The sequence below is a fragment of the Notamacropus eugenii genome, chromosome 1 (genome assembly GCF_028372415.1).
Source record: "Notamacropus eugenii isolate mMacEug1 chromosome 1, mMacEug1.pri_v2, whole genome shotgun sequence".
NCBI lineage: Eukaryota > Metazoa > Chordata > Mammalia > Diprotodontia > Macropodidae > Notamacropus > Notamacropus eugenii.
In genome coordinates, this window is record NC_092872.1 from 630,638,943 (window position 1) to 630,656,839 (window position 17,897).

The 17,897-nt window shown below is 42.2% G+C and overlaps 1 protein-coding gene and 1 pseudogene across 3 annotated transcripts in view; one reads left to right on the top strand and one right to left on the bottom strand.

The window, feature by feature from the left end:
• The window catches only part of ADD2 (adducin 2), a 206,279-nt gene that overhangs the window by 52,484 nt on the left and 135,898 nt on the right, over positions 1-17,897 (top strand). The gene's annotated exons all lie outside the window — the stretch shown is intronic.
• On the bottom strand, positions 1,978-3,540 carry LOC140520870 (microspherule protein 1 pseudogene; annotated as a pseudogene).

Below are 17,897 nucleotides of genomic sequence, written 5' to 3' on the forward strand. Positions count from 1 at the left end.
TTTTCTCCCCATTTCTCCCCTCCCCCACCCCAAACACCAAGCATTCTAATTGCCCTTATCAGCAATCTGCCCTCTCTTCTAACATCCCTCCCTTCCCTTGTCCCCATCTTCTCTTTTGTCCTGTAGGACCAGATAACTTTCTATGCCCCATTACCTATATTTCTTATTTCCTAGTAGCAAGAACAGTACTCAACAGTTGTTCCTAAGACTTTGAGTTCTAACTTCTCTTCATCCCTTCCTCCCCTCCCATTCACTTTGGGAAGGCAAGCAATTCAATATAGACCATATCTGTGTAGTTTTGCAAATTATTTCCATAATAGTTGTGTTGTGTAAGACTAACTATATTTCCCTCCATCCTATTCTGCCCCCCATTGCTTCTGTTCTCTCTTTTGATCCTGTCCCTCCCCAAGAGTGTTGACTTCAAATTGCTGCCTCCTCCCACTGCCCTCCCTTCTATTATCCCCCTCACCCTGCTTATCCCCTTCTCCCCTGCTTTCCTGAATTGTAAGATAGGTTTTCATACCAAAATGAGTGTGCATTTTATTCCTTCCTTTAGTCAAATGTGATGAGAGTAAGCTTCATGTTTTTCTCTCACCTCCCCTCTTTTTTCCTCCACTGAAAAGTCTTTTGCTTGCCTCTTTTATGAGAGATAATTTGCCCCATTCCATTTCTCCCTTTCTCCTCCCAATATATTTCTCTCTCACAGCTTAATTTCATTTCTTTAAGATATGATCCCATCCTATTCAATTCACTCTGTGCTCTCTGTCTCTCTTTGTGTGTGTGTGTGTGTGTAATCCCACCAACTACCCAGATACTGAAAAGTTTCAAGAGTTACAAATATTGTCTTTCCATGTAGGAATGTAAACAGATCAACTTTAGTAAGTCCCTTATGACTTCTCTTTGATGTTTACCTTTTCATGCTTCTCTTCATTCTTGTGTTTGAAGGTCAAATTTTCTTTTCAGCTCTGGTCTTTTCATCAAGAATGCTTGAAAGTCCTCTATTTCATTGAAAGACCATTTTTTCCCTTGAAGTATTATACTCAGTTTTGCTGGGTAGGTGATTCTTGGTTTTAGTCCTAGTTCCTTTGACTTCTGGAATATCATATTCCACACCCTTCGATCCCTTAATGTGGAAGCTGCTAGATCTTGTGTTATCCTGATTGTATTTCCACAATACTTGAATTGTTTCTTTCTAGCTGCTTGCAATATTTTCTCCTTGACCAGGGAACTCTGGAATTTGGCCACAATGTTCCTAGGAGTTTCTCTTTTTGGATCTCTTTCAGGTGGTGATCAGTGGAATCTTTCAATATTGATTTTGCCCTCTGGTTCTAGAATATCAGGACAGTTTTCCTTGATAATTTCATGAAAGTTGATGTCTAGGCTCTTTTTTTGACCATGGCTTTCAGGTAGTCCCATAATTTTTAAATTGTCCCTCCTGGATTTATTTTCCAGGTCAGTTGTTTTTCCAATGAGATATTTCACATTATCTTCCATTTTTTCATTCTTTTGGTTTTGTTTTGTGATTTCTTGGTTTCTCATAACGTCATTAGCCTCCATCTGTTCCATTCTAATTTTTAAAGAACTATTTTCTTCAGTGAGCTTTTGGACCTCCTTTTCCATTTGGCTAATTCTGCTTTTTATTTTTTTTATTTTTTATTTTTCTTTGGAGCTTGGTGCTTTATTTACAAAAGGAGAAAAGTTTGTCAGGGAGGGGCAGCCTCTTGGGATAGAATGTGGAACTGAGGTGTCTGAGAGGATGGGATGCTGGGTCCTGGCCCAAAGATGGATCCTCTGTCTCCCTTTAGTACCTCCTGCTGTGGGAGTCAGGATTTTTTTCCAAATGGACTCCTTCCTCCCTCTTTCCCTCAGGGCTTAATCAGCTACATGTGGGGCTTTAGGAGACAGCCTCCAACCACAGATTCTAGGGGACAGAAGAGATCTCTGAAGAGTTTGCTTTCCCAGGTGAGCATGGCTGTTGTGGAAAAAAAAGAGGCTGTGAGGCCGGAGAGGAGTTGGCTGGCTCTGCCCTCTCACTGTGGAGTGACCTTGGCAGCCTCGGCCCGGATGAGGGTTATGAGGTTCTGGTTGATGAGGAAGACAAATCGCAGGCTGGCGATCTCCACCACGGAGTTGTTGCTGAGCCACCATTTAGAGCCACAGAGGACAGGCCGGCTATCTTTGTAGATTGGCCTCCTGCCCTCATTGGCAATGAAGTCACCGTTATTCTTCAGTTTGATGACACCTTGCTTTCAGGAGATCTTCCAGGCTGGACCCTCCAGGGAGAGATCCACATCAATCTGGTTGTCCTTGGTCGCTCAACCCAGGGTAATCTCCCTGGAACACATCAGGTATCGTACCATGCATCCACGCGGCACAGCCAGGGTCTGGTTATCAAAGTCTGGAGAACTCATTCCTGTGATACTGTCCACCAACACCTGCCACTTATGAAGCTCCTGCTCCAGCTGCCGGATCTCCCGCTTCTACCGTCTGTCAGCTATTGTGAGCTCATGCTCCAGAACCTCATCCTGCATGTCCTTGAGTTTTCTGTCATCAATCAGATCCTCAGCATCTGAGAAATTCATCACTTTGTCCCCCTTGGGCAGTGGCTGCACTGTCTGGTCCTCTAGGAGATACTACTGCTTCATGAGCTGCCAGTGGCTCTGCAAGGTCTTGGCTGTGCGGGACAAGTAGAAGGCATCAGGGTGTCTGTGCAGCAGGTCTTGGAAGGTCTCCAGGGAGGGCTGGCTGGCCAATCCCACCTTGCTCAGAAGCTGTTCCTCAGCTTTGCTGAACAAAGCCTTACTCTGTATGGCTGCAATGGCCTCTGGGTGTAGCTGTCTCATTGCCTGACAGGCCAACTTGGAGATGACAGGAACGTACAGCAGGGCATACCAGCGCTTCTGGACCTCCCGAAGGGTGAAACGGCAGCTAAACTTCACACCCAGGTGGACTGATGTCAGGTCATTGGTCTGTAGCACAGCATTGATGAGCAAGAGATCTTCTGCTGGCTCCCAGCGGCCCAAGTCCTTGGTCACCTGTAGCGGCTGCTTGCTTTTCTTCATGCACTTAGTGAGGCCAGGGGCAAGGGCTGGGCTGGGGGGTACTGGTGTGCTCAATGCCTTGGATACCTTCTTCTTTTCACTGGAAGAAGGCTCACTCCCTGAGCAATGCCCTGGTTCCACTCCTGTGGCACCCTTGGCCCGAGTGGATGATTTTGCCAAGCTGCTCTCCACCAACTCATCATCAAATTTCTTCCTTTTGATGAACCTGGAAGAATGTCTCCGCTTGGGAATAGTGCCCAAGGCCTGGGAAGGGCTTCAGTTCTGTCCAGCCAGTGACTCCTCATCTTCTGAGCGGCTGGCAGTACCAGATGCCATTAGAGATGAATCTAACAGTCCCTGAGGATCTTTGTCCATCCTTCCAGTCTCTTAATGCCAAACCAAAGGGATAGGAAGAGTCCCACAGGTTCATCCAATGCTTCAAACAGGGTTAGTTGAGAGGCTGAGAAGGAAGTCATTCCTGGGCCGCCAGCTCCAACGCAGTATTATCTGTGGTGACTGCCTAATTCTGCTTTTTAAAGCATTTTTCTCCTCATTGGCTTTTTGAACCTCTTTTGCCAGTTGTTAGCCTATTTTTCAAGGTGTTATTTTCTTCAGCATTTTTTTGGGGTCTCCTTTAGCAAGGTGTTGACCTGTTTTTCATGCTTTTCTTGCATCTCTCTCATTTCTCTTCCCAGTTTTTCCTCCACCTCTCTAACTTGATTTTCAAATTCCTTTTTGAGCTCTTCCATGGCCTGAGCCCATTGAATACTTATTTTGGATGTTTGGGATACAGAAGCCTTGACTTCTATGTCTTTCCCTGATGGTAAGCCTTGTTCTTCCTCATCCGAAAGGATAGGAGGAGATATCTGTTCACCAAGAAAGTAACCTTCTATAGTCTTATTTTTTTTCCCTTTTTTGGGCATTTTCCCAACCAGTTACTTGACTTTTGGGTCCTTTGTCAAGAGTAGGGTATACTCTGGGAATCTGTGAGATCTCAGTTCCTCCAAGGTGGCATAATCAAGCAGGTACTGGTCTGGACACAGAGAGGGATTTTTATGCCCAGAATCTTAGCATTTACCTCTCCACAGCCACCTGGCCTCCAGTTCCGCCAAGCCAGCTCTGGGGGCTGATTTTCAGATAATCTGGATGGGCAGGGCTGCCATTCAGTGTGAGAAAAAAACCAGCTCTGCCAGAACCTCCACCCAGGGCTGAGGTGAGACTCAGCTCTTCAGTGCCCCCAGGGGTTTCTATGCTCCAACAATGGAGCTTCCATATGGGCTGCTGTGCTGCCTCTGTGGCCACTGCCTGCTGCCAGAGCTTTGGAAAGACCCTTCTCCCTTCCTGGCCAGTTGATAAAACTCCGTCACTGACCTTTGGTGCCTGTGGGTTGAGGGATCTGAGGACAGGCTGCTGTGACTGGAGATTCTGGCCCCGAGGTTTCCTCCTCCCAGAGTCTTGTCATGCCGTGCCTTGTGGCCAAGACTGGGCTGGGCTCCCCGCTCTGTTTGGCATTTGGAGCACCCCAATGTTTCGTGGGCCTTTCAGGTCACTGTGGGCTGGAAATCTCCTCCACCCTGTTGTTCTCCACTTCTGCTGCTCTAGAATTTGTTGAGAGTCCCTCTCTACAGGTATTTTATGGGCTGTGGGGGGAGACCCTCCTTAAGTGTGTCTTTCTAGTCTGCCATCTTGGCTCTGCCCCCCCATTCTGTTTTTGAAACCAAGCAGAGTTCTTCATTAATGCCATTCTGCTTTTCCAGACCATCAGTGTTTTATTTTGTTTTTTAAATTCCAACTCCATTATCCAGTTCTGTAGCTATCCCTCCTGACACTTGCAGGTTTGGTAAGCTGGCTATCTCTATTTTCCCCAAGTCAGTCATTATAATTCTAAACCAAAAAGTTCAAGAGTAAAGCTCATTAGAAACATTTCTCCAAGTTCTTTAATCTCCACTCTTTGTCGTTGTTCAGTCTCATCAGTTGTTTCAGTTGTGTCTGACTTTATGATCTCATTGGGGTTTTCTTGGCAAAGATACTGGAGTATTTTCTCCTTCTCTGACTCATTTTACAGATGAGGAAACTGAGGTAAACAGGGTTAAGTGACTTGGCCATGGTCACACAGCTAGTAAGTGTCTGAGGCCAGATTTAAACTCAGGTTTTCCTGACTCCAGGCTTGGCACTCTATCCATTGCACTACCTAGTTGCTCTGTCACCACTCTTAGGATCCATCAAACAGTCCTCAACTAATTTAGTGGTACTATCATCAAGTCCATATCTCTCTGTCTTGTCCAAAAGGATATGGTGAAGGATACAGTTTATCTGACCTTCATCAATACCTTTGACAATGATCACAGCATTCCTCTGAATCTATCAGTTGTAATAAGAAAAAAAGAAAAAAAAATGAAGTAAATCTGGCATGACTTATTTTTAATGAACTTATGCTGTTTTTATTAATTACTACATCCCTTTCTAAGAACTCATAATTTTTTCATTTATTGCTAATGAGTCCTGTAACTTTGCCAGTAATTGAAGTCAAGCTCATTGGCCTATGAGTCCAAAGAACATAGTTTATTCCCCATTTTGAACATCACAATAACGTTTTCCTGTCTCCAGGCTTCTGGCACTGATTTCATCCATCACAGTTTTTCAAAGATATAGATAGTCATTCAGTAGTCACAATCAAAATTTCTTTCATCTGGGTGTGGTGGTACGTGCTGGTCATCTCAGCCACTGGGAATGATGAAGTTGGTGGATTGATCGACCATCAGCCTTCTGAACTATGAACAATGTCCGCATAAAGTTTGGCATCAATATAATGATAGCCTCTGGGAACCAGGGTTAGGAGCCCAGGTTCCCAAGGCTCCTAAGGAGAGACAGGCCATTATGGGTCAAAAGTAGAGCAGGTCAAGTTTCCATGACAATCTGTAATGCATTTGGGCCTGTTCACAACCCCTGCACTTCCAGACTGGAGAAAATGGGAAGACCCAATATTTTCTTTTCTTTAAGGCTCTTTCAGTACCATAATATATAGTTCATTTGAGATAGTCAATGTGAATGCATTAAGGACCTCTATATATTTCCTTATTAGCTTTACACTTATCTTGATTTTTAATTCCTTGTTAACCATTTTTGTTTTATGCTTCCCATTCTGAAGGTTTTCTCCTTGGTAGAGAAAATGTTAGGAAACTAAAAATTGACCAAATCAGCTTTCTATCATTCGTTATCAGCCCATTGACCCCCAAGCCTTTCCCTTCCTTGAGTTTCTCATGTCCCTAGCATAGTCTTTGCTTTCAACTTCTGTACCTATGTTTAAAAAAATTAAGTTGATCGATGAGTTCACTATGTGGGTGTTACCTCTTTATATACCTCTCTCTTCTTTCTCATTGGGATAATTTATATTTAAGCAGCCAGTATTATTCTTCAGATCCCTTTATTTTTTGATGGAATTTCTCTCAGAATTTTAGGTCACAGGAACCTTTCTGTCAGTTCTATGAATTCTGAAACCGGTTCTCCCAAATTGTAGGTTCCAGATCAAACTTGGACTCTATCTGTCTTGAACTCTGAAGACAATGTAGCTACTTTCTCTTAAGGTTCCTGAAATTCTTTATTAGCTGGGGGGATGAAATCACAAACAAGACAAGTCAAGAATTTTTCAGCTGTTCATATGATAGACATAATTGTTATTGTGATACATGATAATTGGCCATAAACATTGAAGATTTCATGTAAATAACTATAATTAGTAATACTTTTATACAGCCAACTCAGATTTTGAGGTTTGTTTTCTTATTTTTAGTTCTCTACTCTCTGTAATCAGCTTCAGTCTCCACACTTTCCCCTTATACCATTTATTATTTAATCATTATTGTCATCATCATGCTGGGTAAAATACAAAGGTCTTGGATCTTATCCACAAACAGACCTTCCCCATTTTTCTGTGCATCAAGGTTGCTGCTCCCTGTTCTTTAATCAGAAAATTGAGCCCCAGAGAAATGAAATGACTTCTCCAAAGTCACTTAAATAATAAATAGCTAAGTTGAGATTCATAGCAAGGTATTCTCACTGCAAATCTACCTGAGGACTGGTCATCAGATGGTTATGTTGGCCCCAGTCATTCAAAAAAGAGTAGTAGGGCTTGAATGAGTTCCTATTAATATGTGCCAGAGTACCAACACCAAAGAGATCAAAAATCTTTTGGAATTAAAATTAACATACCCAAATAAATGAAGTTCAGTTTAATTTATAAAAGGATATAAATTTCTTTCTGTTTTAATAGAGGAAGATGGTTGAAACCAGAGCTATACAACTAGGTATCACAAGAGGTAGGGAAGGAGTGCCTTGGAAAAAGAGGAAAGAAAGATCAGAGACATTCAGAGTTTGTTCTTAGTTTCTGACTTATTCCTTGTTATTTATCTCATATTCTTTTAAGTAAATGACCTTTATTTTACTATACTCTTATATGAATTTATTCTGGCTAGGGTTGGGTAAAATTCAATGGAAGTAAATATTTATGAGCTGTAGAGCTGGGAGTACCCCAAAGTTGGTGATATTATGGGTTCCTCAAGTACTACAAGTAGTTCAGTAGGTTCAGCTTTTGTGATGGAAGGCCAATTTGCCCTCCTTTCTTTCTTCCTATAAGGACTGCAACAACACCTGAATTTTCACAGGGACTTTACCTTACCCACCCTTCTCAGTGCCTGTTAATTACAGAAGATATTTGGAAAAAAGAAAGTCAATTAATAAGCATCTATTAAGTGCTTACTATTTACCAAGAAAAACAAAAACATGGTTTATGCCCTCAAAAAAGTAACGATATAATAAGGGACACAGCATGCATGCAAATAACCATACATATACATTTATATACAGATATACATATGTGTATATACATGTATGTGTATATATACATGTGTGTATTTATGTGTGTGTATATACATACATACGCACAGAGAGAGAGGGAGAGAAGGTAACTTCAGGGGAAGGCACTAGGAGCTACTGGGACAAGGAGAAGTCTCCTGATGACATTGGGATTAATCTGAAGAGAGCCAGGAAACTGTGGTGCAAAGGAGCTTTCCAGGCATGGGACACAACCACTGAAAAGGCAACGTCAAGAAATGGAGTGTCCTGTGCAGGGAATAATAGGATGAAGGTCACTGTCACTGAATCATAGTGTACATAGAGGGGAGGAAGGTCTAAGAACATTGGAAAGGTAGGAAGGGGCCAGGTCATTAAGGGTTTAAATGCTAAAGATAGCACTTTTTAAAAATTTGATCTTAGAAGCAGTTGGGAGCTACTAGAGTTTAAGTAGGGCGATACCATGGTCAGAATTGTGCTTTAGGAAAACCATTTTGACAACTGAGGGAAGTAGACATAAAATGAGGAGTGGCTTAAGGCAGAGAGAACTACTAGAACATTATTGCATTTGCAGAGATGAGGTGATAGGAGCCTGTAGCTGAGGTGACTATGTGAATGGAGACAAGGGGACATATAAGAGACTGCAAAAGTAGAATCCGTAGCATAAGGCAGCAACAGATTGGGGAGAGGGGGTGAGTGCAAGGGAAGAGTTGAGGAGGACACTGTTGTTTTGAGCCCGAGTGACTGGAAGGATGGCAGTGCTCTGAACAGAAATAGGAAAGTTGTGAAGGAGGGAGAATTTGGGGGAAAGATGAGTTTGCAGAGACATATTGAGTTTGAATTGTCCATGAGGACCAAAAGGTAGTTGGTTAGTTGAAACTGGAGTTCAGGAGAGACGCTAGGGACTTGACATATAGACCTAGGAGTTATCTGCATAGAGATGATGATTGAATCCATATAAGCTGCTGGTAATAACACCTATCATTTATACAGCTATTTAAGGTTTTGTAAAACACGTGGCATACGTTATATCATTAGATCCTCACAACAGCCCTGTGAATGGCCTTAAGTTTTTTGTGCCTTAATATTTTGGAAGTATGAGTCAAAGTCATTAGCTTGGAGAGTGAAGGTGCCATGAGACCTGAGAAAGAATGGAAAGATTTGTGATACTAGGACAGTGGATCTACTAGGATTTCCTCACTTCAGGTAAGGGCCAATTGAGATTATGTAACAAATTTGTAGTAAACCCAGTTAGCATGGTTCTGTAATTTTCTCTAGCCACATTCAGCAGTAGGTAGAGGATCCTGGGAATAATCCAAGCTTAGAGCTTGGCAAGGTATGATTGGCAGATGGACAATGGATCCAAGGGATTCTAGTGTGGAAGACAGTAGACTTGAACTGATTCACCATGGAGTAAAGATAGGGAAAAGAGGAAAGTACATCCAATACAGCCACTGTCACCTGGGAAAGACCTGAAATGGAGAAGAACTGGAAGATATGATAAAGGGAGAGAAGTTGGTTTAGGGTCATGACACAGAGAGAAATATGGAATGATAAAAAATAATGAGTAGATAAAGGCATTTTTTTTATTTCATGAAAAGGAAAGAAGATGGGAGAAGAAAGAGAAAAAGGGAGGAGGAAGTGAGGGTAGCCATTTCAAATAGAGTGATTAAAGACCACAGTAAGAGAGTGACATTCCTAGATGTAATCATTGTCAGAATGAAGACAGATTTCTTAACTCCAGGGATTCCCAGTCAGGGGTGCTCTCTCAATGATCATAACTCTTCTACTTGCAGGTTTATATAATATGTCTGGAAGTCATTTTACACTGATTATCTGTTCTTTACTGCTTAATTATATTCTACTCTCTATTATTGTGATTGTTATTGTGTATAAGTCTTCTTTTCTCAAAGAAAGTTCACTGAGGGCAAAGCAGCATGTCAGAAAAGGTATATGGTGTGTAGTTGAGAGAAGAGAAGCTGGACTTTTGGAATCTTGGCTCTGTCACTTAGCTCTGTGACTTTGAACAGTAAGTTTACCTTCCTAGTCCTCAGTATCTTCATCTGTGAAGTGGGTACTGTAATATTTATAATCACTACTTCACGTGTTGTGAGGTAGATACTTCATTAGGCTTATATAGCTGTAGAAATATGAGTTGTGAAAGGGTTACACAAACACTGCTTATTAAAACCATGGCACTCAAAAATTATCCATAGATTTAAGGTCCAAACTAAGCAAGCTGATTTGTATTTTTAATCTTATTTCTTCCTTGTGATACCTATTTAGAAGGGCAGCTAGGTGGTGCAGTGGATCAAACACCAGTGTAGGAGTCAGGAGGACCTAAGTTCAAATCTCACCTCAGACACTTGATACTCACTAGCTGTGTGACCTTGGACTAGTAACTTAAACCCAATTGCCTCATTCTGGGTCATCTCCCGTCATCTTGATGAATATCTGGTCACTAGATTCAGATGGCTCTGGGGGAGAAGTGAGACTGGTGACCTGCACAGCCCTCCCTCACTCAAAACAAAGTCAAGTGCAAGTCATGCCATCTCTGATGGCATGGTCTCCTTCGGCAGTGAAGGACGAATACACACACACACACACACCTATTTAGAATAGATCATACATAATTAGAGTTGGAAAGGACCTCACAGATAATTGAGAGATGAGTAAACTGAGCCTTAGAGATTATATAATGAGTCCAAAGTCATAGAGCTAGTAACATAGGGGCAGAACTTGAACTTAGACCCCCAAGTGTAATGCAGTGTCCTTTGGAGCAACAAATATTTTACTTAAAGACAGAGGACTGAAGAAAAAAGTAGCTAGATCAGTTTGGATTGAGGTGTCTTTCAAGTCTAAAAATTCTGTAAGTATATTCATGGTAGAATTCCTGAACTCAATTCAGCTCCAAAAAGATTAATGGGTCATTTCAAAGGATTTATGATCAAAAATGACAAAGATAATCTGTTTGTGTAACCCCCCTCATTTTGTAGGTGAAGAAATATAATAAGACAATGAAGTGACTTGCTTAAGGTTGAACAGGTAGCAAGAAGTAACACTGGAATTTGAACCCAGATTTAATACTTTCCCCCTTTATACTGCGGTAGTTCTCTGAAACTCTGAAGAATTAGGATTTTTGCTTATTGATGGATCATTGAAGCAGTTTGACTCTTAAGGAAATAGGTTAACTTCCTGATAAACAGTTCCAAGTTCCAGGTGAAGAATTTCAGGTGATTTCCATCTGTGATGTCATTGGGAGAGTAAAATGAGTCTTCACTTTTCGCTTGGAAGGAAAAAGGTTTTCATTAGTATTTCTTTTTTTCTTCTAGTTTGTGAGGATGCCAAAAGAGGCCAAGAGTTTCTCAACACATCAAAGTATTTTAAAATAAAAATTATAAAGATTTAGCCCACAATAACATAACCAGGTCAGTGCCCATTTCATTATAAGGTCATTACAGCATTTCAACCGACCTATCTATAATATTGCTATGCTGTCCTAGATGGTGATAATCTTAGTTGCTTGTATTCCAGAGAACCCCTCCACCCTCTGACTAGTAGAGCTTTGCAAGGCTGGCTAATCAAAAAATATTGGCTGGAGTTGGAAGCCCTGAGGGAGATGCCTGCCACTTTCTTCCCCATTGCCCCCTTCTCCCCCATTCTTGAAGTGCCTACACCTGATATGAGGACACAGGAGGTTTTTAGATATGTCAAGAAATGAAACTCATTTCGTAAAGACAAACACATACAACACTATGCTTTTGTTCTTGGTTTTTCTACACATTTGGCTTTGGAGCTTGGGCTTTTCCCATATTTATGAGCTTTCCTTGGAATCAAACTAAGCATGCAGATGGGTTCCATTTTGAGTGGGGATGGGATGTACCCTAACAACCCTAAAGTGAAACATCTTCAGGTGAAAACTGAAATGATCAACAGGAGGAAGATTCAAAGACATGTATAGCGAACTGGTTTATTAGTAATGGGACCAGAGACCCTGTTTCACAATACATTTCCTTAGAAAATGAAATTTAATTACAACCACCATGATGATGCAATAAAATAGAGATTGCTTGTTCTAGTGCCCTGGAAGAACATCTTCGCTTTGTTATTGTTTTTTTTTTGTTTTTTATTAAACTTTTAACATTTATTTTCACACAATTTTGGGTTACAAATTTTCTCCCCTTTTTTCCCCCTCCCCCCCCCAGACCCAAGTTTTCTAATTGCCCCTGTGACCTATCTGCTCTCTCCTCTATCCTCCCTCCCTGCCCTTGTCTCCGTCTTCTCTTTTGTCCTGTAGGGCCAGATAGCCTTCTTGACCCCTTAACCTGTGTTTCTTGTTACCCAGTGGTAAGAACATTACATTTGGTCCTAACACTTTGAGTTCCAACTTCTTTAGCTCCCTCCCTCTCTACCCCTTCCCCTTGGAAGACAGGCAGTTCAATATAGGCCATATCTGTTTAGTTTTGCAAATGATTTCCATACTAGTTGTGTTGTATAAGACTAACTATATTTCCCTCCATCCTGTCCTGTCCCCCATTACTTCTGTTTCCTTATGGTCCTTTCCCTCCCCATGAGTGTCGACCTCGTATTGCATTCTCCTCCCCATGCCCTCCCCTCTATCCTCCCCCCCATCCTGCTTGTGCCCCTGTCCCCCACTCTCCTGTATTATGAGATAGGTTTTCCTATCAGAATGAGTGTGCATTATATTCTTTCCTTTAGTGGAATGTGATGAGAGTAGATCTCATGTTTTTCTCTTGCCTCCCCTCTTTATCCCACCACTAATAAGTCTTTTGCTTGCCTCTTTTGTGAGAGATAATTTGCCCCATATAACTTCTCCCTTTCTCCTCCCAATATTTCTCTCTCACTGCTTGATTTCATTTTTTTTTTTTTAGTATATGATCCCATCCTCTTCAATTCACTCTGTGCACTCTGTCTCTATGTATGTGTGCGTGTGTGCATGTGTGTGTATGTGTACTCCCACCCAGTGCTCAGATACTGAAATGTTTCAAGAGTTATAAATATTGTCTTTCCATGTAGGAATGTAACAGTTCAACTTTAGTAAGTCCCTTATGATTTCTCTTTGCTGTTCGCCTTTTTATGGTTCTCTTCATTCTTGTGTTAGAAAGTCAAATTTTCTTTCCAGCTCTGGTCTTTTCATCAGGAAAATTTGAAAGTCTTCTATTTCATTGAAAGACCATTTTTTCTCCTGAAGTATTATACTCAGTTTTGCTGGGTAGGTGATTCTTGGCTTCAGTCCTAGTTCCTTTGACTTCTGGAATATCCTATTCCATTCCCTTCTATCCCTCAATGTAGAAGGTGCCAGATCTTGTACTATCCTGATTGTATTTCCACAATACTTGAATTGTTTCTTTCTAGCTGCTTGCAATATTTTCTCCTTCACCTGGGAATTCTGGAATTTGGCCACAATGCTCCTAGGAGTTTCTCTTTTTGGATCTCTTTCATGCGGTGTTCTGCGGATTCCTTGAATATTTATTTTGCCTTCTGGTTCTAGAATCTCAGGGCAGTTTTCCTTGATAATTTCGTGGAGGATGATGTCTAGGCTCTTCTTTTGATCATGGTTTTCAGCTAGTCCCAGAATTTTTACATTGTCTCTCCTGATTCTATTTTCCAGGTCAGTTGTTTTTCCAATAAGATATTTCACATTATCTTCCATTTTTCGAATCTGCGTGGTATGTTCAGAGATATCTGTCTTTCTCGAAAAGTCCAAAGCTTCCATCTGTACCATTCCAGATTTGAGAGATCTATTTTCTTCAGTAAGCTTTTGAATCTCCTTTTCCATTTGGTTAATTCTGCTTTTGACAGCATTCTTCTCCTCATTGGCCCCTTGCACCTCCCTTGCCAGCTGAGTTAGGCTAGTTCTCAAGGTGCCAATTTCTTCAAGATTTTTTTGGTTCTCCTTTAGCAGGGAGCTGATCTGTTTTTCATGCTTCTCCCTTATCCCTCTCATTTCCCTTCCCAGTCTTTCCTCCATCTCTCTAACTTGATTTTCAAAATTCCTCTTGAGCTCTTCCATGGCCCGAGCCCATTGGGTGGGCTGGGACACAGAATCCTCGATTTCTGTGTCTTTGCCTGATGGCAAGCATTGTTCCTCCCCATCAGAAAGGAAGGGAGGAAGTTTTTTTCTCCGATAAAGTACCCTTCAATAGTTTTATTTCTTTTCCCTTTTCTTGGCATTGTCTCCACCTAGTGGCCTGACCTCTGAATGTTCTCCTCACACCCACCTCGCCTCCTGGTCCTCCCAGCCAGCGTTTGGGGACTGAGATTCAAATGCTGCTTCCCGCCTTAGGGTTTTTGGCGGGGGCAGGGCTGCTATTCAGTGTGAGAATTAAGTTCAGGTGCTGAGGTCAGGGGCAGGGCCACCTCTCTGGCTCAATTCCCTCAGGAGGTTTATGCACAGACCTTCCACAATGGATCCAGGCTCCCGTCCGTTTGGGGAGCCCCCGTCCGCAGCCGCCTCTCAGCCCCCACCTCCCGGGGGGCCCGAGCCCCTCTCAACCCGCCAAAGAGACTCTCTCACCTACCCCCGTCAGTCACCTGTTGGTGGGGGGCCCGTGCAGCTGCTGAAGATCCCGCCTCCAGATCCCTCTCAGAACTTTGTCTCTCGGAGTCGCGGCCGCCGTCGCCGCCGCAGGTCCGGGCTGGGCACCGTGTCTGCAGCGCGACAGACCTTTTGCGAGAGGTTTGCAGGTCCCTCTGTGGGTGGGGGGACCCGCGTGGCCGCTGGAGACTCCGTTCCGCAGCCCTCTCGGATCTCTTTCCCACGGTGTCGCTGCCGCGGCAGGGCTGCTCTCCTATTCCCGCCCCGGCGCCCAGTCCCCGGAGCGAAGGTCCCCCTACGAGAGGTTTGCAGGTCTCTCCGGAACAGAAATCTCCCTTGCTCCAATATTCCGTGGTCTCTGGGTGCAGAATTCGCCCTGGGTTAGTCCCCTCTGCCGTTCTGTGGTTTGTGGGTTCGGAGCTATGTGTATGTGCGTCTTTCTACTTCGCCATCTTGGCTCCGCCCCCTCGCTTTGTTATTGTTGAATTGGGTTCATAGTAATTTTACACATGGATGAATTCAGCCACAAAGAGAGCAGCTCCAAGTCAGCAAGCAAACTGGGGAGCAAGGTCAGGACACACATTGTGCTTGTTTGTTTGTTTGTTTGTTTGTTTTTTACCAAACAAACCCTTATATTCTGTAGGCTGTTCTGTGGCTCTGGGCATTTTATTGCCTTCTGGGCAAACTTTCCCTTCAAATTTACTTACTAAAATACTGTTTCTGAAGTTGGTCAGACTCTAGTGAATATTTATAAAGAAAAAAATTGATTATATTTTCCTTGTGCCTTCTAATTCCCTTCCAGGTCATTTAGATTATATTTCAGGACTGCTGTTAATGGACTTTTATGTAACTAAAATCAATGTTCATAGAAGCTCATGTCTAAATTAGGTTGACATATTGTGTAGTTTGGTGAATCATTTTGCCATTAGAAGTGGGTCTGGTTATCAAACGTTTTAACTAACTATACTCAGTTTGTGATGGTTTCAAACTTGATTTCTATAGTTTAATATTGTGAATATCTATGATATCTTCAATGTATGTCTTTCCTTCTAAGAATGATTACAAGCCCTCCAAGCCTTAGTAGATAGGTTTATATTTGCTGTGTCCAGGAATGAATCTTTCCAAATTTAGTTATGTTGGTCCTTCGGCAACAGATACAGAGTTCCTCTCTGAGCCCATATTCAGAGTCTTTCCAGTTTAGTAAGATCTGAGAGAACTTGGACTCCATTGGTCCAAGGGTCAACCTTCATGCTACAAGAGAGGCATCAGAGAAAGTCTATAGTGAAGGATGCTTAACTTAGATGGCAGAATTGTGCTTTATAGAGACCATGCTTTATAGACACCATCCATCTATGTCACAGGATTGATTGTGTTCTAATTAATGTCTGGTGGTTGTTAGTTGTGATTCATTTCCTGTCAGGTAAGAGAAGTGTCTAATGAGGCATGTCTGGCGCTATGTTCTCTCTAGAACCCAGTTAATTGTACTTGCCCATCTCCCATGATTTTTACAAAATCATCATCTCCTTACCTGTCTCTTACTGACTCTTTTGGAAATGTGGGAAGCAGAAAAGACTTTCTATCTTGATAAACTTTATGTTTTATGTCATAAATTTCTATAATACTTACCTGACCAGAGGCAGTGACAACTAGATGGTGCAGTGGATAGAGTGGTGGGCCTATATCAGGAAGTCCTGAGTTCAAATCCTGCTTCTGGGCAAGTCTCTATCTTTCTCAGTTTCCTCACCTGTAAAATGAGGATCCCAAGATTATGAGGACCAAATGTAAAACATTTAGCACAGTGCCTGGCACATGGTAGGCCCTTAATAAACCCTCCCATCCTAACAACAAAATCCCAGAGAGGGCCCTAGTAGCACATCTGTAGCTACAATTGGTCATGTAAGTGAGTTGCATATGAACTGATTTCAGTTTCCTTTCTCCTTTCTATAGTTTCCCGCCTTGAAAGTCTTCATCATTATTTTCTATGACTGATCCTTGCCCCGTTCCTTTTTTGTTTTTTTCAACAATCAAACATTTGGTTTTTTTCTCCCTCTTAACTCTCTACCTCCACTGAAAAGGAAAAGAAAAACCAAACTCTTCTAACAATTAAGCACAGTCAAGCAAAACAGATTCCCATGCTGGCCATGTCCAAATAGGTTTAACTAGTTCAGCCTATTAATCCATCTCCTCTGTCAGGAGTTGGGTAGCATTCCCTACATCATCTTGCCCATTTCCTTTCTTACCTCAGATACTTCCCTCTAGTGTTCTCATGCTTCAAGTGGATATGTCATCTCACCAGTAAGGGGATCTCCATCCATCAGAGCAGATCGTAAGCCCTCCATGCCTTATCATTTAATGTTTCTTGTCTTTGCCTTCCCATGAAAGGAAATAGAGGGTCCCCCGGTGCACTGACAGACTTTCTCTGCTTCCTTTAATATTTCATGGATAGTAGTCCAGCACTCAGATTTTCCATTTTTCCATCATTCTCACTACCTGACTGGTTCATTTTCTTTTCTAGTCATGCATATACTTATCAGTTCATCAATAAGTGTTTATAAGGTGCCTACTGTGTGGTAGGCACTGTGGTAGCTACTCTGCTCTCCTAAAGCTTATATTCAATCAGGGAAACAACATATATATACCACTACATAGAAAGGAAAAGAAAATGAGCCCTTATTAAGTACCTACAATTTGCTAGGCACCATGTTAAATGCTTTATAAATGGTAACTCATTTGATACTTATAACAGCTCTAGGAGGTATTATTATTATCATCATCATCGTCCACATTTTATAGCTGAGGAAGCTGAGACAAGCAGAGGTTAAGTGACGTGTCTAGGGTCACACAGCTAATAAGTATCCGAGGTTGTATTTGAAACCCAGGTTTTTCTGGCTCTAGAGTCAACACTCTATATGCTGCACCTTCCAGCTGCCTCAATATGCAAAATATATACAAGATGATTTTTCAGGGGAGACACTGGAATCTGGGAAGGGGGCACAGGGAAAGGGTCAGAAAAGGCCTCATGACTTCATACGGAGATAGGATTTGAGTTGAACTTGGAAGGAGACTAGGGATTCCAAGGAGGGAGAACATTTGGGGTTTGGGGGTGTATGAGAGGATGAACAACCTGGTACAAATGTAGGAAATGAAATGTGTGTGAGGAGCCTGGAGAATGTAGGGCAGCGTAAAGGGGAGTAGTAGCTTATAGACCTGGAAAGTCAGGTTGTGCAGGACTCTAAATGCCAAACAGAAGAGTTTGTAGTTGATACTAGAAGGAAAAGGGAACCCAAGAAAGATACGATCAGATCTATGCTCTGGGAATATCATTTCTAGTGTTAAGTATGTGCAGGACATGCTGGAGAGGTAGGAGGCTGGAGCCAGAAGCACCAGCAAGGGAACTATTTGCTACAGTCTAGAGTCCAGACAAGAGGAAACAGAAGTAATGAGCATGC